We start from the raw sequence: 19009 nt of genomic DNA on the forward strand, positions 1-19009 counted from the left end.
TCATATGTAATTAAAGGGTCAAATTGCTACGCTTGGAAAAGAATGAGGCTGGGAACCAACATGATCAGGACTCTGAGGGATTAGTGCTGCTTTAGCAGTTGGAGGGATAAAGAAACAAGGAGCTTTGGATGGGATAAAGTTGGATGGGAGCAGTTGGGTGGGATAAAGAAACCAGGAGCTCATTCACGGATGCGCACTGGTGTTAGAACTTTTCGATTCCATCTATTACAGGCATTTTCCAACTGGAGAAGTCGTTACAATTTGTTTCACCTCTGAGCCCCAGTAAGATGAGGGTATAACAAAGATTCTCAGAGTGCATGTTTCTTTTCTTGAATTTCACAGTCAAGGCACTGAGATACTATGCTTGAATCTTGGACTGAGAGAGATTCTGAGCTGAAGACTTGCGAGAGCTTCCTGCCTCCTTGTGTGCATTGTGAAGTATTTCTGCTGACGCTGCGAAGAATTGCCATGTCAACCAGTAAAATAAGTTTCTGACTTCTTGCAATCTCCCTCAAAGGAGGCAGATGCCAGTGGGTGTTGCTCTGTCATTAAGGGTGCATGGGCGTTTCAGATGCTCATGTCACTCTCAAGGTCTAGTAAATTTCTCTCCAGGTCTCAGCCAGAAGCATCTCCAGCAAGGTAAATAGGGGAGGGCCCAAGCCTGTGAGTCAGGAGATGAAAACACTTTAACAGGGATTCATTCCCGTGGTTGGCTGCACATTCCAACCTCCTTCCAGTTTAAAATGCAAGATACATGGATTCCTCAGTTCATTTCATCTAAACAGAAAAACCTGACAGGCGTGGGGCTGGGATATCGGCAGGTAGATATTGTATCAGAATGAGTCACTTTTCAGTTGCTGTGAAGAGACAACTGGACCAAGGCAACTTTCAGAAGGAAGAATTATTGGGGTTTACAGCTCCATAGGATTAGAGTCCAGACCATCATGGCGGGGAGCGTGACAGCAGGAAGGCAGTTAGAGACGGTGCTGGAGCAGTAGCTGAAGGCTTAAATTTATCTACAATTGGAAGACAGGAAGAGTTAACTGGGAATGGTATGATCTTTTCAAAGGCCATCCCTAGGGATAATACTGCCTCAAACAAGACCACACCACCTCCTCCTTCCCATATAGTCCCACCAATACGTAAGTGAGTATTCAAACATTTGAGGCTACAGGAGCCGTTCTCATTCACTCTATCATAATGAGTATTATGTAAACAATGTTCATAATCCCTGAGCAAGGGAGTCCATATCCATGGCATGCTGTCTCTTTGTGAGGTCTTCGGCCAACATTTATCACTTCTCCAGGCTTTAGATCCTTAACCTGTAAAATAATGCCATTGTGATGTGTAGTTAGTCTTGTCAACTGGCCACAACCCGGAATCATCCAAGAAGTGCGTGTCAATGAGGGATTGACTACATTAGTTTTGCCTGTAAACATGACTTAAGGGCATTGTTTTAATTAAATTGTATAGGTAAGTCCATCCCACAGAGTGTAGCAACATTCCCTCGTCAAGGGGGACTGAATTACACTAGTAGAGAGGTTGAGCTGAGCACAAACAAACAAGCAACTCAGCACACACACACACACACACACACACACACACACACACACTTTTTTTTTTATCTGTTCTTGATTGTGGATGAAAGATGACTAACTGCCTCAAGCCCTTGCTGCTAGAGACTTTGCACAATGATGGACTTTAACCTAGAATTGTTAGTTAAAACAAACCCTTTCTCTCCCAAGTTTCTTTTTGCCAAGACATTTTACCATAGCAACAGAGAAGGCACTAGGACAGTCACCCAACCCAGTCCAGAATTGTGACTCTTAAAATGGAAATGCCCGGCAGAAGCAGGTTCTTAGTCTTAGGTGTGTTTTAATTAGAACTAGACTTGTGTCAGAACCCTAGATGTACTTTTTGTTCTGTTGAAACTATTCTGGCTTTCTGCTCACACATTGAGTTTCCCAGGTTTGGCACATGGACCCAGCAAAGAGACTACCTTGCCCATATGTCTTTGCCTTCCATCCTAAAGCCCACTTATACATGAGTCTGCTTATGAGGATCTCCACAGGGGTCTCAATCATTTCAACTGAGCACAGTTACCAGAGGAAAGGGCAGCATCTGTGAAAGTGAGTATTTCTTCCTCACCTTCACAGAGAGACAAAGGTGCGATGACATGAGGGCAGCACTGAAACCATACCATCTTCATGGAATTTTTTTCCTGATATTTTGCAGCTATGCAACTTTGGGAAAGCTTAGGCACACCGCAGCCACACAACAGGGGCACTAATAATATCTATATCCTAGATAGTTAGGATAAGACCTGTAAAATACATAAACTCTTAACACTGAGTCTGGCACAGGATGAATACTTTACACATATACACATACAACGTTCTTCATTTAAATTACCAATGCCTTGATTTCTCCAAATAAGAATTAGCAAACATGTGACTGGACATATGGCTCAGTGGTTAAAAGTGTTCTTTGTTCTTTCAGAGGACCCAAGTTTCATTCCCAACAGCCATGTCAGTTGGCTCACAATTGTCTGTACCTTCATGTCCAGGGAGTCCAATGCCCTTTTCTGACCTCTGCAGGTAACTGCAGGCACATAGCCTTACGCACATGGGCTCTCTCTCTCTCTCTCTCTCTCTCTCTTTCTCTCTCTCTCTCACACACACACACACACACACACACACACACACACACACACACACAAAGATAATATGAATATGTGAAAACGAGACCAGTGTCATATACCTTGTCATTCAAAACCTCAGACAATGTGATTTCCTGATCTGGGTTCTGAGGTTGAATGGCACAAGGGATAGTACAAGGTATTGAGCCTATCTTCACGTTGTCAATACAAGGTATTGAGCCTATCTTCACGTTGTCAATAGCAACATATGCGTTCTCCTCTTCCCTCTCTCTCCCTTCCTCATCTCTCTCTTTCAGTTTTCTCTTTCTTCTTTGAACCTCATAGAAACGAGGAAATAACCTTGGTATTCCCTGAAGGTAAAGCTTCCCTAGCATAATGGCAACAGGGAACAATTATTCACATCACAGCAGAGGCCATGGAAAATTTCTAAGTACCACACACATGTTAAGCATTCTGTAGCCATCTGATCATCAGATTTTCTCAGCTCCCTTGAGTGGTGACCCTGCTCCTTATTCCCATATCTCAGATTTTGGGAGAAGAGCCCTAAAGATGTATGTGCACTATGTAAGATCATACAACTTTGGAGTAAATGACCAGACTCATAAGCACATCATTCTACATCCCTAACTATCATGCCCTCTGTCAGTTATACTCTGGATCAAACCCCTGTAGTGTATAGTCCCTCCCTCTCAGAGACCCACTGCCTGCCTGTATCCCACCTCTGATGATGAGCCTGTTTTTGACATTCTGTGATTCTTCCCTTGTCAGTTCAGACTAGCATTCTGCCTCTGTGATTGTGCTTTCTGTTTCTCCTCTGCAACTGGGCATTTCCACTCCACAGCAACCTTTAGTCCTGGACTTTTATCAAAGGAGGGTTACACTCATGGGAGCTCCCAGATCCTGTTGCAGGAATACAGGGCTTATGTTTTGGGTTAGGACTATGGGCACCATTCACATTCTTTTCTTTGAACACAAGCTCATGGCACTTCTGGCATGATTTTCAATACCCATCTGTTTTAGGACATGTGGCATTATTTAATCGAGAAAATATTTTCTCTCATTTTTCTCTTTGGTAAGGACACATTTGGCAGGAGAACCCCCCAAGAGATTAGCAGGCATCAAGACCAATTTGAGCCCATGGCATCCTAGGAAATGCTTGCATCTTATGATCCGTCTACTTTATCTCTAGGAATTTCCTTATGTGACAGGTTCCATGATGTGCTGAGGTATGTGTGCCTGAGGTAAAACCTTATCTTGTAGCATTGCTTTCAACTATCTCTATCCATGATCCACAGACTTGATGAGTAACTAATGACATGTCCATGCATGTGAAATACTATACAGACTTAAAAGTATGTAGACCATTCATATGTACTAATAAGAATTGGATCATCTTGCAATGTACATGGTAACTTTTTAAAAAAGGAAAGGAATGTGCTACAAATGGTTATCTTCAAGGGTATCAAGGAGGAGCTTACTTTGTGTGTATTTGCATAGGTAGGTTTCAAAAGCCTTTAACTTTAGTCATTACACTGAAGTTATTATGAGATTATGTCAACATTATTGATATAATTAAACTGTAATTCATGTAATCAAAGCTTCAAATTCTTGGATTTCTCTTAATTAAATATAACAATGAGGTATTCACAAACAGGAACCTGAAAATGCTTTAAACATGGTGCAATATAGAAGGAACAGTAGGTTGAGAGGCTTCTGCTATCTTGGTTATCTTCCTGGATTCTCCATGGCTTCTCAACAAAATGAGGGGTTTTCTGCCCATATATACAATTCCTTAAGATTTCCCTGAGATGGATTACCAGCCACTGTAGTGTGTGTGTGTGTGTGTGTGTGTGTGTGTGTGTGTGTGTGTGTGTGTGTGTGTGTGTGTGTATGTGTGTGTGTGTGTGTGTGTGTGTGTGTGTGTGTGTGTGTGTGTGCATGTGTTGGTGGGAAGAAGCCCTGGAGCAGGACATCTCTAACTTGTCACTTATCATGGGCACTAACACTCTCTCCCTGATATCCTGTCATGTGCCACATACTGGGATCTCCTTGTCAGACTCAAGAGACATTGTTGTTTCTTGTCTTTCGTGTTGTGTAGAGCAAACTTGAAGAATGTTCAGGTCGCTGGTTCTTCTGAACACTTTATGAGGCTTTAGTCTAGCATCTGTCACAGTCACCTTTCCGATCAGCTTCATAGGTGGAGTTTCTTCTTCTGAATCTCAAGCCCTTCGGAGAACAGAGTCTGACATCTAATTTCCCGAAATAGATATTTTCCTTTATTAACAATTTTCATCTGGATATTATCTGGATATTAGAAAGCACTGCTTGGCTGTGAAATGCAATGTAAAATTTAGTTGTAATTTCCATCCTTCTCAATTATATCTCAATTATTCCATCCTCAATACCATCTTATAAATATTGATGATAAAAGGATGTTCCAGTGGCTTCTTTTTTCCAAAGAGAAGCAAGCTCATGGTAAAACATTGACTTGGTGTGACCAGAGACCTAGGTTTGAACACCAGCCTTTTCCAATTAGTTGGTGATTGTTATTACAAAAACCAGTAACAACAACCTATAGGTCATACGGACTAGGACCCCATCCCCTGTGATTAGTCTGTATAATTTTACTTAGTTCTTTTAATGGTTCCTTGAGATGGAGAAACCAAAGCTCAGAGAAACCAACTCACTCAAACTGTGTAACTGACACAGCCAAGACCGAAACTCACTCACATTATTGAAAACAATTGCTCTTATTTTTATAAAGTTTTCCTTATCTGCTGGACTTCAGCTCTGCTAGTTCTATAGCAGTGAACATGAGGAGGCATAGGACATAAAAAAGCAGTACATCATGTAATTTAGAACATGAGATATGCACTGAATGGCAGCCAAGTTAAGGGAATGGCAATTCCCTTAGGATATCCCTAAGATATCCCTTAAGTGGTTTTATGAAAACACATCTCGGTGAGTTTCATAGTAGTATTGCCTCTTGCTGGACAGGCAGGACTGGCCAGAGTTCTCCCACATTACACAAAGAATTTTTACCTCTTCCAAGATGAGAGTCCCTTTAATTCCCTTCAAATGTTGGGCTGCTTTTACAGCAGAGTGATGAAAGCATATTTGTGATAGGCCCCGTTATGAATTATATAGTTTGTGTCACTGGCTGGGGGTGCTGCCCTGTGGCCAGAGTAAATATTTCAATTAATTCATTGTTCTTCTGGGAATCAGCAGACACCATCACTGGGTTGTCAGACAACCAGAACAGTACCTGCATCTGGAGGTGAGTGAAGTAATCAAGATCTCAGAGGAAGAGATTTTGTTAGTTGTCTACCAATGTAGAAAGAGGGCTCGGTGGGTTGAATCAGAACCAGACTTTGGAAGATTACTCAGGATCTAGAAGCCTTTTGTTGTGAGTGGTGGAGTGAAGTTGCGTATATATGAAGTCCTCAAGAATAACCTGGGTTTAATTTTAGTCGAGGTCCCATCCCTTGTACCTTACAGCCCTCACTTAAAGTTTTGTTGACATTTTCTATGCCTCAGCTCTCTGCCCATTGGTAAAGAGATGTATAAAGCATTTAGCTATCATGCTTCATTCAATGTGAAGATTATCTCTTTAAGACTACCCTGATCCTTGAGGAGAAGTTCACAGTTAAATAAGTAAAAGAAAGTGTTGAGTGCTAACCCTTCCTCTCCCACTTTGGACATTTGCAATGTGTACCACATCATTTCTGACAAATTCAACATCACATAAACTGTATAAATTCAAGTATCTCAGGGTCTTCCAATGTAATTTGATCACAAAACATCTTTCCTGTGAAGAGGCAGGGCATCCAGCCTCTCTGCTTTCCTTGCCACTCCTATAGCTTTCCCTTGACTCTGTGCTTTTCTCCTTGCTTGTAGAGCCTCCCTTTCACCCCCGTACCCCCCTTACTGGCACCCATCTTTTCAGAGGAGGTATGGCCTGGCACAGAAATATTGCTATACCCATTCTTATAGTGCTACTCCCTAATGAACCCCTCTCCAGGGAGAGACAAATGCTGGCATGGGGACAGATAAACAGCAACGACTCTGAGCCCTCCTGTCACCGAGGCTGGCACTCTCTCTGATAGATGGCTAAGCACTTCCCAGTGCAGATGGCCTTTGTCCTTGGGAAAAATGAAGACCAAATATCCTTGGAGAGATAAGCCCCATACTTTGGGCCATGAGAGGAGGGCAATTAAGTGTTCCCAGACAGTTGTGGCCAGTTTGTAACAACACTGGTTCCTGATAGCAGCATAAAGATCAGAAGGGCTCCCCTTCTCCAGTTGTGGGGTTCCACCCAGCTGCCTGAACAAATGGGTTTGTGTTTGAAGGACGACTTCCCTTGTACCCTCTCCTGTCACTTAACCCTAAAGTCTGAGAATCTCTTATGTATAAAACTCCTAGCCCATAGATGCAGGGTTGAATTCCTACCCTGCTCAGTGAGAATGGTTTTTGACCGGAGCCTGGTTCTAATAAAGACTCATTTGTTTCTCTATATCGGGTTCTGCAGTTCTTTAAGCTCTTCTAAGAATTCTTAGACGTGGGCATAACACCTGAACATCTATTGTATGAGTTGTTTGACACAAGACAATACCCAATTAAATCAAACAAAGGATTTATTTTTTTCCCAAATTGTGATGGGAACCATTTCTTACTATGGTCTAAGAACTTGTTCCTCTGTATGCCTCGGTGCACTTTGAATTCACCACTCATTAATCCCTTATGTTTTCAAAAGTGCATCTCAAGATCCTCTAGAAGAATTATGAGAATAAAATACTTGGTTTTTCTGAAGGAGGCTGTATACACAGCAAGGCTCTGTTATGGTTTGATGTATTATTTTTTAAAGAAGCAACCAAGAAACACTTAAAAGGAGGATAGGGGACCTTCCTCAGTATGTACCAGGTAGAATTTTCCACAAAAATGAAAAGAAATCTCTAATTGACTAGTTTGTGGAAAGAATCATTTTCTCAGGAGAGAAGAGAGAGGAGAGAGGGGGAGAGAAGGGAGTGGGTGGACAGCTGAGATGTGATTAAGTGGTAGAAGTTAGATCTTGACTAGTGTATAAACTTAATTAGAATAATGAGAATCAAATGAAAATCTCATGCTTGGGTTTCCCTGGAGGGCTTTAGATCAGAGGGTTATGCTTTGAACATGGGAAGTTGTTTATAGGCCCATGTATTTGAACATTTAGTCTCCAGTTGGTGATTCTGTAAAGAGGAACCAAACTGAAGCCACTTTGAATAAAAGCCCCATTCTGAATAGAGGTAAAGGTTTAGCTTCCCAAGACCTTCCTAGGTGAGTGTCATCTTGGTGGGCAAGTTGACACACGAATGCTGGGCAAATCACTCTACTGCAGTTGAGCAAACCAACCAATGAGACCAGGATAAGTGTACCACAATGAAATGTTTCCAGTAATGTTCTGATTGGTGGAAAATGTAAGTGTTAACTTGGCACAGATGATTACAGATGTTGTTATTTTTTGCTTAAGACTTCTATAGCATTCTGACTCAGGGCTACAGTTCCTCTTCAGAGTCTGTTCTGCATGTCTGTAGTGACTTATTGCAATAAACATTTCTTTTCTGCATTAACTTGCTGTTTAAATTATGTTGAATACAAGGGGACCCCATAATAATACTAGTATGGTAGGTGGTAAAATATTGAGGAGCATAGCCTACCTGGAGAAAACAGGTATCTTGGAGGATAGGCTTTGAGTTATAACCTGGCTCTGATGCCAGCTTGAGCCTTCTGCTTCCTAAACAAGTCAGAGATAATCAATCACATGTGCTTTTGGTTCCTATCACCACAGGCCAGGTGCTTTAACCACTATGTCTTCTCTGACACAATACTGACTATTCTGAAAGTATGAAGCAAAAGAAATCCTTCCTCCTTTAAGGGCTTCTGTCATACACCTTGTGATAGAGATGAGAAAAGCATACAACACAGAAGGACTTCAAGGCTATGGTATAAGACTGCCTGTTTCTGAAAACACTTCTCTGGAAATGCTGGTATGAAGTCTGACTTGATAGGTGCTGGCATGATGTGGGTGGGTGCTTGCCAAACCACTATGTGAACTGCTATCACCTCATTTTTCATCAATATCACATTGACTCTTTTCATGCTAACTCCTAATCCAAGTTCAGCATCACCGATCCCTGGCTGTATTTCATAAGCCATAAAGACAATAATCTGTTGACTCAACTAACAACAGGCCCAGGCATTAAATACTGTTCAAGAGAGCCCTGGAGACAGACTCTTTTCAGCTGAACTCCCTGACAGTACTCTATGCAGACATTTCTGGGCATAGATAATCAGGTTTTTCTGCCTGCAGCTGTCTCAAGGGATCTGTACTTAACTATCATTAGAGTTATTAGTTTTGCCAGTGTTGGGAGCATCATGTCAAGTCTCATCAGATCTAAACAGGTCATCTACTAACCAGCACTTTTCCCCACAGGATATAAAATTTATGGTGAAATGCCTCCTATGCCTGTCAGAAAACAGCTGAGTATCTGGCTATATTCTCCTTAATTTTTCATTAAATTTAATTTTTCATTATTTAAGCATAAATAAACATTGTGACCCTTTTGTCATTTTCTTTCACTAACAACTCTAGTAGAGAAGAAAGACATGTGTTTTCATCTTTGTTATGAAGCAAACTGGGCAAAAATACTAAAGGTCACCACACATAAAATCCCTGGGGAGTGACCCTGAACCAAAATACTCCGCTTGGGTGATTTTGCTTCTTTTTCTTCTAGAGAGTTCAGGTGTGCTTTTAAGTTGCTAGTGTGCGATCTCTCCAATACCCTTATTCAATTTCCTTAGTGCTAGACTGTTCCTCTTAGCACTGTTTTCATTGTGTGCCACAAATTTGCATATGCTGTGCTTTCATTTTCGTTATTTTTTCTCTCACCAAATGATCATTGAATAAGTTGCTGAGTGTGTGTGTTTTTGTTGTTTCTGTTGTTGAAATCCAGTCTTAATCTGTGGTGATCTGATAGAATGCATGGGGTTATTTCAATCTTCTTATATCTATTGCGGCTTCTTTTGTGCCCAATTTTATGGTCAGTTTTGGAGACGGTTCTGTGAGGCACTCAGAAGAAGGTATATTTTTTTATTTTGGGGTGGAATGTTCTGTAGATATTTGTTAAATCCATTGGTTAATAACCTCTGTAAGTTTCATTGTTTCTCTACTTAAGTTCTGTTTTGTTGACCTGTCCATTGATGAGAGTGGGGTGTTGATGTTACCCACTATTAATGTGTAGGGTTCAAATGTGTGCTTTGATATTTAGTAAAGTTTCTTTTATGAATGTGGGTGCCCTTGCATTTGGGTATAGATGTGCAGAATTCAGACTTCATCTTGGTGGATTTTTCCTTTGAAGAGTATGAAGTGTCTTTTCTCATCTCTTTTGATGACATTTGGTTGAAAGTCTATTTTATTAGATATTACAATGGCTATTTGATCCTGTATCTTCTGTCCATTTGCTTGGAAAATCTTTTTTATCGTTCTTTATTCTGAGGTAGAGTCTTTGTTTCTGAGGTGTGTTTCTTGTATGCAGTAGAATGATTGATACTGTTTAAGTATTCTGTCTGTTAGTCTGTCTTTTTTATTGATGAGTTGGCACTGAAAGATATTAATGACCAATGATTGTTAGTTCCTGTTATTTTGATGTTGGAGGATGTGCACAGCTGCAGGTATGGACCCAAAAGCAGGATGTCCATTCACATTCTTTAAAATTAAAAAATAAATTAGTTCTCTCTGTGTGTAATTCTCGTGTGTGTGTCTCTCTCTGTGTGTGTGATAATGAATCTTTTGTGTTTTTTTCAGGTGTAGTTACCTTCCATATGTTAGAATTTTCCTTCTGGTATAGTCTACAGGACTGGAATAGTAGAAAGATACTGTTTAAATGTGGTTTGTCATGGAACTTCTCAGTTTCTCCATCTATGGGGCATGAGAGTTTTGCTGATTATACTAATTTGGGCTGGTACCTGTGTTTTCTTAGGGTCTGCAAGGCATACATCCAGGAGCTTGTTGCTTTTAGAGTCTCCGTTGAGAAGTCAAGTGTAATTCTGATAGGTCTGCACTTATTGCCTACTGGGCCCTTTTTCCTGTGCAGATTTGAATGCTTTTTGTTCTATACACTTAGTGTTTTGATTATTATGTGGTGGAAGGATTTTCCTTTCTGGTCCAATCTATTTGGTGTTCTGCACTTTTTGTACATTCATAACTATCGCTTTCTTTAGGTGGTAAAGGTTTTTGTTCAAGGATTTTGTTAAAGATGTTTTCTGGCCTTTCTGTACTGGGAATCTTCATCCTTGTCTATTCCTATGATTCTTAGGTTTGCTCTTTTCAAAGTGTCCCAAATTTCCTGGATAAGTTGTGAACTTTTTACATTTGGGATTTTCTTTGACCAGTGTATCAATTTCTCCCATAGTATCTTTTATGCCTGAGATTCTCTATTGCATCTCTTGTATTCTTTTGGTGATGCTTGTCTCTGTAGTTCCTATTCTCTTTTCTAGATTTTGCATCTCCAGGATTGCCTTCATTTGTGTTTTCTTTATTGCTTTTATTTCCATTTTTAGGTATTGGACCATTTTATTCATCTCCTTTGCCTGTTTATTTTTATTTTCCTGTATTTCTTTAAGGGATTCATTTGTTTTCTCTTTATGGGCTTATACCTGTTTGTGTTTTCCTGTATTTCTTTAATGGAATTCTTTTTATCTCCATTACAGGGCTCTATCATCTTCATGAGATGGGGTTTACAGTTACAGTCTTGCTCATCACAGGTGTTAGGGTAGAGCGTGATGTAGTAGGAGAACTGTGTTCTGATGGTGGACTTGGCTTCTGTGGATTATTTTCCTGAACTTGCCTTTTGCCATCTGGTTGTCTCTGTTGGATGACTCAGATGTCTTAGGTTGACGCAGACCTCTTGGTGGGCATGTGGAATTGTGGAGTGGGCCTTGGTGTACTGCTGCACAGCTGCAGGTGTAGGTATGGACCCAAAAGCAGGATCTCTCTCTCTCTCTCTCTCTCTCTCTCTCTCTCTCTCTCTCTCTCTCTCTCTCTGTGTGTGTGTGTGTGTGTGTGTGTGTGCACGCGCGCGCGCACGCACGCACATACACGAACAGGGATTCCTGTGCCAAAGAACTATGGTAGAGGTTAGAAGTCATTCACTGGGAATCGGTTCTCTCCTTTCTTTTGAGTCCTGGGAATTGAAGTCATGTCTTCAGGCTTTGTAAGAAGTGTCTTTCCCCAATGAGCCATCTCTTTAATCCATAAATTTTAGGGTTTGATGATGTTGTTTTATGGTACTTGGAACTGAATTCAAGGCCTCGTATATACTAAGCAAACATTCTACCACTGATCTACGTTTCTAGATTTATATCCTTTATATTCCTTTGAGTCTGCATCATAAATCTACAAGAACTGTAACAAGCCAAACTCCACTAAATTCTGAACATGTTAAAAAAATAGAAAAAGAAAAAAAGGAGGAAAATATTTAGTTTTGCTACTGTGTAAGTTAGAAAATATAGACAATGTTCTCACAGTCTAGTTATTAAATCTTGTCGCCTTCATGTGTGTGTGTGGAGATTACTGTCTGCATTGCAGATCACAGCCCTCAGACGGCCAGGCCAATGTTTCCACAACCTTCATAGGGCAGCACTGACTATTTTTGTACCTGATTTTCCTGTTAGGAACTTCTTTCATTGTCTCCCCTCCTACTCCCTTTAAAAGTTCTTCCAAACCCATTATCTAACAACTTTGGTGACTCATATTGTGTATCTGTGCAGTGGAATGATGTCACCAGGGACTGAATGTGTCTAGTTGAATCATCTGAGATTGAGCTTAGCTTATGAAAATGCTGGAAGAGAATACATGCCTGGGCTTCATGCCTCTGTACTCATATGCTCAATCTTCACCCTTATGGCCAGAAAATCTTGCTCTTTCAATATGACTCGTGTCTACCTTTTTCTTCTCCAAGAAATCGCAGGTCTTCATACATTACTTTAATGTAGACTAAAATAGTTTTGATGTATTTTTGTCCAATAGTTATTATCATAATATGTGGATCATTATGCAAAAGCATAGGCCTGATTAAATAAAGACATTGTCCCATAACAAGCAGATCTACAGAAGTGAGATAATTCTTTCTCCTAGGAAAATAAAACATATGCTTACTTCAATGGTCTGTTTTTTGTTATTGCACACCAGATAACATTCTAAGCATTTTCTCTCAACTTTACTTTTAATAAACATAGTATCCTTGTAAAATTGCTATGTATAATATTTGTTGTCCACTGATGTAGGATTCTAGGCTTGGAGCTCTTACATAATAAACAGTGTTTTAATTGATGCAACAAAATATCTGACAAGTGAAAATTTAGTCAGGATTTTTTTGGGTTTACAACATTAGTATACATTTTGTAACTCTGGGAAAGATGTGCTGGCCAGCCAAAGAGGACATTGTTCCTACCGTGTCTGCAGTCAGGAAGCAGAAAGATAAATATACATATTTCTCCAATTCCTTCAGTCTGAGACCGTAATCCATGGGATGCATTCTAACTAGACCTTTCTATTTTAGTTAAATACTTTTGAATACAACTTCTCACATATGTTCAGAAGTTAGTCTCTGATTCAGTTACTTTACTATTGATATAATAGGACACTATATAACAAGTTTATTTGTGGGTTATAGTTTTGGAGGGTGGTACATGACCATCACTGCAGGGTATATAGGCACATGAAGGCAGTTATGGCACCAGAGCAGTAGCTGACCGATCAGTTTTTGAACCACAACTAACTGGGAATGGTGTGGGCTTTAAAACTTTTAAACTTGCCCCTAGTGACACACTCCATCCAACAAGGCCACACTTCCTTATTTCATTCTAAACAGTTCCACTACCTGGAGACCAAGTGTTCAAACATGTGAGCCTATATAGGCCATTCTCATTCAAACTACTACATCTACTATTGGATCTGAAACCTCATTAAAATTAACTATCTCAAATAACTTTCTACAAATGAGTGGTGGAACCAGAATTGAAATTTAGAGCTTGAATGAACCTGTCTTATTAACTGCTGTAAAACAGCTGCTCTACTAATCCAAATAGTATGTGAATTATACCAAAATAGTGACTATAATATCTTTTGACTAAAGCATCTCTGTATTACCAGGAAATAATGCCTGAACAAAGCGGGAGACAAGGTAGAACATCTCTGACAGGGATGAGGTTGACACTCCATTCCACTTTATTTATGATGACGTTTTAACAATTGGATAGTTGGAGAATGGCTTTTTAAAAGACAAAGAAAATTTTGTCTACCTACATGGAGATTGCCTTAACTTATTTATTTTATTTTTTAAAAAAAGTCTGCACAGCTCTCTTAGGTGAGTCTCACTTTCCATCTCTCATTATATGACACCACGTGGTGTCAAATAGTCTTCTTGTCATTGAGGATCCTCAGCATATGAATAAGATGACCAGAGCTTAGAACTATCAGGAACTTTCATTATGTAGCTAGTAGATGTTAGAATACAAATGACTCCTGAAAGGATCTTAGAGAGTACATACTTCAAAAGAGAGTTCCTTGGAAAGGCTTACAATGATTAGTGTCATAAATATGGATATGCATGATTAAATATATGTCATGCCTTTTTATTTTTAAAGAAACCTCTCAAGACTGCTTTAATGGATGTACCAGAGGTGCAAAGCAAATGGGAAATGTCCTTTTGTGAGCTCTGGGTATTCTTCACTTAACATATACCATCCATACAGGATGATGTCATTCAGATTATACACGTCCACAGAGAATGCTTAACATGCTCATTTTAAGTGAATCACCTTCCTTTGGATGTCAGAATCAGGCAGGATCAAATCTAATAAGCATTGATAGGCTGGACAGAATGCTGATGTATTCAATGAGGTCAGACAAGTCCAATGCCTGAGGCAAAGGAAGTAGAAAGTTGGATCTGTTTCTTTTCTAATTAACTTTGAAATGTTGTCTTAACTTATAATTTTAGTGAATTCACAAAAATTCAGGAAGTAGAAAACAATAATAGCATGGGGGAAAGAAATACATCTCTTATTAGAGCCTAAATGATTGCCTTATTTCTTCCTTTACACGGTCTTAAGAACTGTAAAAAATTGCCATTGTATTCCAGGTATATGCCACTGTGCTTCTGCATGATGTCAATCATACAATCAATTTTTCAGGAAGGTCAGTTTAAGAGCTTGATTCATGGCTTCAAATGTGGCTCTGTGGATGCAGTTCTCTCTCATAAAAGCTAGCATTTCTGTAGAAAAATGTTTTCTTGTTTATCTGTGTTCATTTTGTTCATAAGTGTACATTGCATTAATAGGTTTATAGATCTTCATGGACCCTAAACATATTTTGTTTGATTTATCTTCCTGTTTCCTGCTGAAAGAATAGGCATCTTTAGCAACTGGGACAGTCTCTACTACTTATGAAAGTTTCTCTTGTTCGCTTTAGTGTCGGTAGTTGTGGCTGGAAACGCTGAGGGTTCCTCAGGCTTTAAGTTAGGCATGGCTGCTGTGGCTCCATGGTTCCTCACAGCATAGCTCCAATGACTCGAGAAAGTCCATGGGTTTTTACAGGCTTTAATGTCATGGCAGATGGTGGATGGATCTGGATGCACCCCCTGAAACCCAGGGCAGACCTGAGTTAAATAGGGAGGGAGAGAGGGGGAGGGGCTGGGGAAGAATGCTTAATTGGCTCCACCCTCTGGCCTTCAGGCATCTCATTAATATGTAAATCTCCCTAGGGCCTGAGTCCTGTTTCTCAGGCCTGATGGCCATAGACCTCTCTGTGGGAGGGGCTGTGGAGAGCTGAAGCTAAATGAAAAGAACCAGGGCCCAGGAGCAGAGCCAAACTCCTGCCGTCCAATAGTGGTCTGGGGTTCTAAGCTCATGCTTGACCAAGCACCCAGCTGCTTCTCACAGTCCACTGCCCCACACTTTAGTGGAATTCATAAAGATCTGTTTTTTTCAAGTTGTGAAGACACGGGTTTGAGAGATGGCTCAGCAGTTAAGAGCACTGACCGTTCTTCCAGAGGGCCTGAGTTCAATTCCCAGCAACCACATGGTGGCTCAAAACCATCTGTAATGAGATCTGACACCCTCTTCTGGTGTGTGTTAAGACAAAGACAGTGTACTTACATACAATGTGAGTAATTGCATACTATGTAAGCACCTCTTACATAAAACAAATAAATCTTTCAAAAAGTGTTTTTTAAAAAAGATGTGAAGACACATCTTGTGTCAAGACATCCAACCCTGCGTTCTCCCCCCCCCCCACATCAAATTAACACTCAAAAACTCTTGAACAGCATACCAGAAGTGACCAAACCTAAGTTCCCAGAACAGAGTGAGGAAACTCCTAGATAAGTAAGTACTTCCTGAGAGTCACATCGTAATTCTGGAGATTTAGGACTTCTTCCCATCAGCCCACATAACTTCCACGATCTTTTTCCATACAGTAACATGATATACAGGACTTCTTCCCATGTCATTATCCAGAAAACAGAACTTCTTCTGCTGTTTCATTGTATCCTATACTTCTCATGTGGATTCCAATAACAAGGCTGCTTCCCATACAAGTACATGATATTCAGGAGTGCTTTACATATGGACAAGTAGTATTTTTTTTTACCTCTTCTCATTTGTATACATAATACCTATGACTTTTTCACATGTGGGAACTACTTTTTTTGTGTGGATGCCCAATATACAGGACTGCTTTCCCCTGCTGTTGAATGATATCCAGTACTTCTTCCCATATCTACTAATAACAAAGGCTGACTCATGTACAGGCATATGACTTTCAGCACTTTGTCACATGCAAGTGAATGGTATTAATGACTGCTTTACAGGTGAGTACATGAGATTCTTGGCTTTTTCCCATCTAGGGATAACATTTCCAGGACCGTTTTTCGTGTGGGTGTGTGAAATCCAGGGATGCTTTCTCCATTGTCGCCTGATGTCCTGCAGTAATTCCGAGGCAGTGCGTCATATCTAGCACTACTTTGAGTGTGGTTACAGGATTTCCACGTCTACTCCCATGTTGGTAAAAAATAAGCCAGTGCTCTTCCCATTATAGGCGCATTATCCAGGACTGCTGGCCATGTGGTACATAATATCCAACACTTGTTTTTCAAGTGGGTAAATAGTATTCAGGATTCCTTTATAAATGGAAACATGATATCCAAACTTCTAACCATCCATGCACATGATATTCAGCACTACTACACATTTGGATACAAGATATTCACAAGGTCATTCCATGTAGGAACTACATATCCATGTATTCTTCCAATGCTGGAACATGAAATACAAGAACTAATATGGAGGCAAATACATGCAGTAGTTCCTCCCATGCATATTCTAAATTCAAGACTGCTGCTCATAAGGTTACATAATTTCAGGGACTTCTTGCCCTCAATACATGATATCTAGGAATTCTTAATATTTGGATACTTGACATGCAGGTCTGCTTTCTATGCATGAACAATTTATATTTGACAATTTTTATGTTAATTGATTTATTTATTCATTTTACATCCTGGGCACTGTACCCCTTCCTCCTGGTCTTCCCTCACAAGTCCCTTCTCCATCTCCCTCTCCTCTTCTGAAAGGGGAGGAGGCCTTTTTGGGTATCACCCCACCATGGCACATCAAGACACAACAACTTCTTATGCAGGAAAATAATAGGAAGAATTGCTTCCCATGTTGACACTTGACATGCTATCCTAATTCCAATGTGGATACATGATATCCAGGACTTAATCCCTTGCAGGTACAAGATAACCAGGACTTAATGCCATTTGGTACCAAATATTGAGGACTACTTCTTATACGAGAATACTATATTCAGAATTGCTTCCCATGATGCTGCTGAAAGGGTTAAAAAAATTTTTAAAATCTCTTAGTAGGCTGGGCAGAACCAAGAGTGCAGGTCAACTTGGTCGTGAGCTCTGTGTTTCAGGAACTTGGCTGACCATAAGATAGATGACTGATTACACATAGGCTCTTAGAAAATAATCTATACAAAATGTTCCCCATGATGACTGTTCCTTAGACCCCGTCACAAACTGAATAATGGGCTGGGACTTTCCACAGGTACTCTCCAATAGTCCTCCTTTACTCCCCCTAGGTTGTGGTTTCCCCCTTGAGTTGTGGTTTTTGACTTTAAATTCTCTCTGTCTCCAAAGCCCCGGGGTCAGACGCCACTGCCCCTGTGTGGGTCATGGGTCTTGACCTCAGTATACTTATTGAAGTATACCTCTTGCTGATTACATCAAGTTTGGTGTCTTGTGAGTTAATGGGTGGCCACAAATGTTATTGCAATAATGCTTTCTATGAGGTACATGTTATAAATGATTTTTTCCCAAGTGGAGACAACATATCCAGGGTGTTGTTTGGATATTTTAATAAATCTCAGCGTGGGGTTACTGCCCACCTTAATGGTTTATGTTTCCAAGTGAAACACACACACACACACACACACACACACACACACAGAGAGAGAGAGAGAGAGAGAGAGAGAGAGAGAGAGAGAGAGAGAGGGAGAGAGAGATTATATAGTTAAATATGCCTCATGCAGCATCATATCTGGGCAACTGCCTAATTTCCATGCAGTTAGAATCCATTTTCCCATCGATAACTCTGAGTTACTACCTACTAATTTGTATGTTCCATCTTGACTGCTCTTATTTCCAATTAGTCAGCCCTTTGGGCCATGTTCTCTTGGCACAGAGCCCAGGGCACTCCTCTTGCTTCTCTACATCAGGGTGGCTGTTGTCTCTCTGCACACCCTTCTAAAGCATGGTGGCTCTCCTTTCTGCTACATCCTCATGGTCTTTAGCCTAGCAAACCCAAATTATGCCTATGTCTTTTGTCTGTAGCTATTAGCTGCTGGCATCTTTATTTACCAATCAGAATTAACTGGGGGCAGGTTCCCAGAAGCTACCTGCATGCAGACTCCAGGTCTTGGAGGCTGGCACTTAGCATTACAATAAACAGCAAAAGGCAAAACCTCAATACAAGGGCTGATTCCCATCTGATTACATGATATCAAGACTCCTTCTAATGCCAATACATAACATACAGATTGTTGGATCATGGGGACACGGATCCAGGACTTTTCCCCACACAGAAACATTGTACCCAAGACTGTTTTCTATGTCTATACATGCCATTCTGAAAAGCTTCCCAAGCATTTTATTGATATTCAGTACTTCTTCCCATACAGGTATACGATGTCAATAACTTCTTTTTGATGCAAGTACATGTTGTTTAGCACTGTTCCCCATGTGAATA

The sequence above is a fragment of the Arvicanthis niloticus genome, chromosome 22 (genome assembly GCF_011762505.2).
Source record: "Arvicanthis niloticus isolate mArvNil1 chromosome 22, mArvNil1.pat.X, whole genome shotgun sequence".
In the NCBI taxonomy this organism is placed as follows: Eukaryota; Metazoa; Chordata; class Mammalia; order Rodentia; family Muridae; genus Arvicanthis; species Arvicanthis niloticus.